A 5599-nucleotide genomic window follows, 5' to 3' on the forward strand; every position below is an offset into this window, starting at 1 on the left:
TGGTGTCCGCAGCTTGGTAGACCTGTTGCCCGTTTCATAGCTGGGTAGACCTGGTGTCCGCAGCTTGGTAGACCTGTTGCCCGTTTCATGGCTGGGTAGACCTGGTGTCCGCAGCAAGCCGTGAGTAGACCTGTTGCCCGTTTCATGGCTGGGTAGACCTGGTGTCCGCAGCATGCCCTGGGTAGACCTGGTGTCCGCAGCTTGGTAGACCTGTTGCCCGTTTCATGGCTGGGTAGACCTGGTGTCCGCAGCAAGCCGTGAGTAGACCTGTTGCCCGTTTCATGGCTGGGTAGACCTGTTGTCCGCAGCATGCCCTGGGTAGACCTGGTGTCCGCAGCTTGGTAGACCTGTTGCCCGTTTCATGGCTGGGTAGACCTGGTGTCCGCAGCAAGCCGTGGGTAGACCTGCTGCCCGTTTCATGGCTGGGTAGACCTGTTGTCCGCAGCATTGAGTTGGTAAACCTGGTGTCCGCTACATACCCTGGGTAGACCTGGTGTCCGCAGCTTGGTAGACCTGTTGCCCGTTTCATGGCTGGGTAGACCTGGTGTCCGCAGCATTGAGATGGTAGACCTGTTGCCCGTTTCATGGCTGGGTAGACCTGTTGTCCGCAGCTTGGTAGACCTGTTGCCCGATTCATGGCTGGGTAGACCTGGTGTCCGCAGCTTGGTAGACCTGTTGCCCGTTTCATGGCTGGGTAGACCTGGTGTCCGCAGCAAGCCGTGGGTAGACCTGGTGTCCGCAGCATGCCCTGGGTAGACCTGGTGTCCGCAGCTTGGTAGACCTGTTGCCCGTTTCATGGCTGGGTAGACCTGGTGTCCGCAGCAAGCCGTGAGTAGACCTGTTGCCCGTTTCATGGCTGGGTAGACCTGTTGTCCGCAGCATGCCCTGGGTAGACCTGTTGTCCGCAGCTTGGTAGACCTGTTGCCCGTTTCATGGCTGGGTAGACCTGGTGTCCGCAGCAAGCCGTGAGTAGACCTGTTGCCCGTTTCATGGCTGGGTAGACCTGGTGTCCGCAGCAAGCCGTGAGTAGACCTGGTGTCCGCAGCTTGGTAGACCTGTTGCCCGTTTCATGGCTGGGTAGACCTGGTGTCCGCAGCAAGACGTGAGTAGACCTGTTGCCCGTTTCATGGCTGGGTAGACCTGGTGTCCGCAGCATGCCCTGGGTAGACCTGGTGTCCGCAGCTTGGTAGACCTGTTGCCCGTTTCATGGCTGGGTAGACCTGGTGTCCGCAGCAAGCCGTGAGTAGACCTGTTGCCCGTTTCATGGCTGGGTAGACCTGGTGTCCGCAGCATGCCCTGGGTAGACCTGGTGTCCGCAGCTTGGTAGACCTGTTGCCCGATTCATGCCTGGGTAGACCTGTTGTCCGCAGCATGCCCTGGGTAGACCTGGTGTCCGCAGCATGCCCTGGGTAGACCTGGTGTCCGCAGCTTGGTAGACCTGTTGCCCGTTTCATGGCTGGGTAGACCTGGTGTCCGCAGCAAGCCGTGAGTAGACCTGTTGCCCGTTTCATGGCTGGGTAGACCTGGTGTCCGCAGCATGCCCTGGGTAGACCTGGTGTCCGCAGCTTGGTAGACCTGTTGCCCGTTTCATGGCTGGGTAGACCTGGTGTCCGCAGCAAGCCGTGAGTAGACCTGTTGCCCGTTTCATGGCTGGGTAGACCTGGTGTCCGCAGCATGCCCTGGGTAGACCTGGTGTCCGCAGCTTGGTAGACCTGTTGCCCGTTTCATGGCTGGGTAGACCTGGTGTCCGCAGCAAGCCGTGGGTAGACCTGGTGTCCGGAGCTTGGTAGACCTGTTGCCCGATTCATGCCTGGGTAGACCTGTTGTCCGCAGCATTGAGTGGGTAGACCTGTTGTCCGCAGCATGCCCTGGGTAGACCTGGTGTCCGCAGCTTGGTAGACCTGTTGCCCGTTTCATGGCTGGGTAGACCTGGTGTCCGCAGCAAGCCGTGAGTAGACCTGTTGCCCGTTTCATGGCTGGGTAGACCTGTTGTCCGCAGCATGCCCTGGGTAGACCTGGTGTCCGCAGCTTGGTAGACCTGTTGCCCGTTTCATGGCTGGGTAGACCTGGTGTCCGCAGCAAGCCGTGGGTAGATCTGGTGTCCGCAGCATGCCCTGGGTAGACCTGGTGTCCGCAGCTTGGTAGACCTGTTGCCCGTTTCATGGCTGGGTAGACCTGGTGTCCGCAGCAAGCCGTGGGTAGACCTGGTGTCCGCAGCAAGCCGTGGGTAGACCTGGTGTCCGCAGCATGCCCTGGGTAGACCTGGTGTCCGCAGCTTGGTAGACCTGTTGCCCGTTTCATGGCTGGGTAGACCTGTTGTCCGCAGCAAGCCGTGGGTAGACCTGGTGTCCGCAGCATGCCCTGGGTAGACCTGGTGTCCGCAGCTTGGTAGACCTGTTGCCCTTTTCATGCCCTGGGTAGACCTGGTGTCCGCAGCTGGGTAGACCTGTTGTCCGCAGCAAGCCGTGGGTAGACCTGGTGTCCGCAGCATGCCCTGGGTAGACCTGTTGTCCGCAGCTTGGTAGACCTGTTGCCCGTTTCATGGCTGGGTAGACCTGTTGTCCGCAGCAAGCCGTCGGTAGACCTGTTGCCCGTTTCATGGCTGGTAGACCTGTTGTCCGCCGCCGGCCTGGAAGTACTCCAAGGGGTCGCTGTTTCTCGCTGCCTCCGGCTATGTCATCGTAGAAGGCGGCGTGCGCCACTGCGCCCCCTCGGTCACGTACATCGGTTCTCTTTCCGGCCTCCGCCGCTTCGGGCCCATCTGTCCGTATTATGGGAACGAGGTGACGGGCCGTATCCCCACAGGCTGTTGCCGTGCCTGTGTCCGTGGCGGAGAAGGGCGGACGCGCGTGCGGTCGCCAGGGCCAGAAGAACACCGCCGATGTCGGGGCGAGTCGCGTGGCTTCGTCCGGCTTCCCGTCTTACCCAGTTCGACTGGGACAGGTTAGCCCAGAGAGAGAGACCGATGCGATCCGAGAGCCGCTCCCCGGCCCAGGCGAGGCTGCGTGCTCAGTCGGGGGAGAAGCGAGAAAGCCCCCAGAGAGACCGATGCGATCCGAGAGCCGCTCCCCGGCCCAGGTCGAGGCTGCGTGTTCAGTCCGGGGGAGAAGCGAGAAAGCCCCCAGAGAGAGCGATGCGATCCGAGAGCCACCGCGCTCCCCCGGCCCAGGCGAGGCTGCGTTGTTCCAGGCGGGGGAGAAGCGAGAAAAAGGCCCAGAGAGAGGGCGAGAAAGCCGCGAGTGTGTCCCGCTCCGGCCCGGCTGCTGCCGGTTTCGTGACAACGGGGAGCCGGGCGCCCGCTCGCTCCCCCGGGGATGGTGGCGGGCGAGGCGGCGGCGCCTCGCCCCTTTTCTGCCCGGCCTTAAGCCGGGGCCCCGCCCGCTCGCCGGGTGCGGCATTTCTTCGGCTGTCGGTCCCGGTGCACGCTGGTGGCCGGCAGCCGGGGCTGGATTTCTGTGGGGCCGGCCCGGGGTTGTGTTGAGCCTGCCCGGGCTTTCCCTGGCCCCCCTCCCCGAGAGCCCCCCGGGCGTGGCTCGCTTGGCCGAGGTTGGCTGCGCCTCGTTTCCCGCTCCCGACCTGTGTTGCCAGAGTTGTGTCCGTATCGAAAGGGCAGCGGGGGACATGCAGTGGGGCGTGTGGCCTCGCCTCTCGGCTTCGCTTGCTTGCCTGCGAAGGGGGGCTCGGTGACGGGAGTGTCCGGCCCTGCCGTGTGTTGTTGAAGTCGTCCCCCTTCCTCGGCCCTAAGCCGGGGACCCGCGTGTAGCGGGCAGAATTTTTCCGGGGCGGCGGTCGGCCGCGGTGGCCGGCCGTGTCCCCCCCCCCAGGACGGACCCCGCAACCCAACAGAGAGCGAGCGAGCGAGTGAGCCCCCGAGAGTGTGTCGTGGGCGGGGCGGCGGCGCCTCGCCCTTTCTCGGTATCGGCCGGGCGCGATCGAGGCACCGTGCCGGGGCGGCCCGTGGTGTCTGGCCTGCCCCGGCTGCCGTGGTTGCCGTTGCCGGCGGGGGCTGGGTTTTGCGAGCGGCTCCGTTCTTTTTTATTAAAGCGTGCCGGTGTGCGGGGCAGTGTGGGGGTGCCCGCCCGGCCTCCGTTCTTTTTCTCTCGCGGCCCTAAGCCGCGGCACCGAGAAGCGCGCGCTGACGAAGGGTCACGGGCCGCCACCGAAGCGAAAGCGAAAGGCGAGAGAGAAGGGCTGGCTGTGTTGGCGAGTGAGAAAAGAGACCGTATGTCCGGTGGTTGGAGGGGTTTTACGGGAGGAGTTGAGAGGCGCGTTCTCGCCCCCACCCCTGGCTCGTGACCCCCGTGGCTAGCACGGGTCGTGCGACGCATGGCGTGCTTTTTTTTTTAGTTTTTTTTTTGGTGCGGTGGCTTGCCCTTCCCCCCGGCTTTTTTTCCGGGTGGGAAGCCGATCGCTGCGAGGCGGGCGAAAGCCGGTGGCCCGCGGCGTGGTCGGTGGCAGCTGCTCCGTTTTCCGTTGTCTTGCGGCCCGCGGGCGGGTGGCGGCACCCCCCGCTCTCTTCCTCTGCTGCGTGATCGATCCCGAAGGTTGCAAGCGGCCCGCCGGCGTCGGGGGCCTAGGGAGCGTCGGGGAGGCTCGGCGGCGCCAAGGGAGGGCCTCTCGGGGACGTGTCCCGCTCGCACGCATGTTGGAGCCCTGCTCCGTTGCCGTTGTCCCAGGAACCCGCGGCCGCGGGGGCTCCCCGTTGCCCCGCGGCTGCTTTTCTTTCTGTCCCCGTCCGATCGATGAGGCTTTTCGGGTCGCGTCGGAAAGGGCCCCCGGCGGGCCGGCTCCTCCGGGCGAAGTCTCGGTGGTGTCCGGTCCCTCGAGCAGGGCGGTCTCCTGTCCAATTCGCTTCCCGTCGCAGGCGAGGTGTCGCTCCTTCCGCTTGCCGGGGAAGGAACATCTTTACCGTCCCAGGCTGTGTGATGGCCGCGTGGCCCCGTGAGCACTCAAGGTGTCCTTAAAACCACGCGAGGTGCCGGCGCTGGCCCTGGTCCGAGTTTAGCGTCCCGTGGGTGCCGGCCGCGAGCAGCACCGGGCGGCGGTGCGGCTCGAGCTTGAGCCGAGAGAAAACGAAACCAAACCCCCCCCCCCCCCTCGAGTGCGAGAGAGAGTGAGAGGGCTGACGAGAACCGATGGCGGGGCCGGGGGAGCACGGACGGGGGAAAAGAGCCCGTTCCGCGCGCGCACCGCGCACGGCGCTCCTTTGTCGTGCCGCCGCCTGCTGCAGAGCGAGCCGCCCCGGCCTCGGGGCCTCGGTGTTGTCCGGGCCGCGCCCGCCTTGTCGGGTCGCTGTCTCCTCTAGCACGTCCGGTGCTTTTTCGGGCCGGCCTCGGGGGCGGGTCAGCCCCAGCCGAGCCCCGTCCCCGCGCCCCCAGCGCGCGCGGGACTCTCCGAACGCGAAGGCCGAGCCGTGTTGTGTGTCGCAAGGGCGCGGGCCCTGAGAAAAAAAGAGCCAAGGGGCGAAAAAAAAAACCAAAACGAAGGCGAGAGAGATAAAAAAGGAACGAGAAAAAGGCCTCGCGTTGTTGTCCGAAGCAGAGAAAAAAAAGCTGCGCAGCGGTTCCGGCTCCTTGCCCGCGGCGTCGCGGGAAGGGCC

Source organism: Sturnus vulgaris, unplaced genomic scaffold (assembly GCF_052056855.1).
Source record: "Sturnus vulgaris isolate bStuVul1 unplaced genomic scaffold, bStuVul1.hap1 Scaffold_157, whole genome shotgun sequence".
Taxonomy (NCBI): domain Eukaryota; kingdom Metazoa; phylum Chordata; class Aves; order Passeriformes; family Sturnidae; genus Sturnus; species Sturnus vulgaris.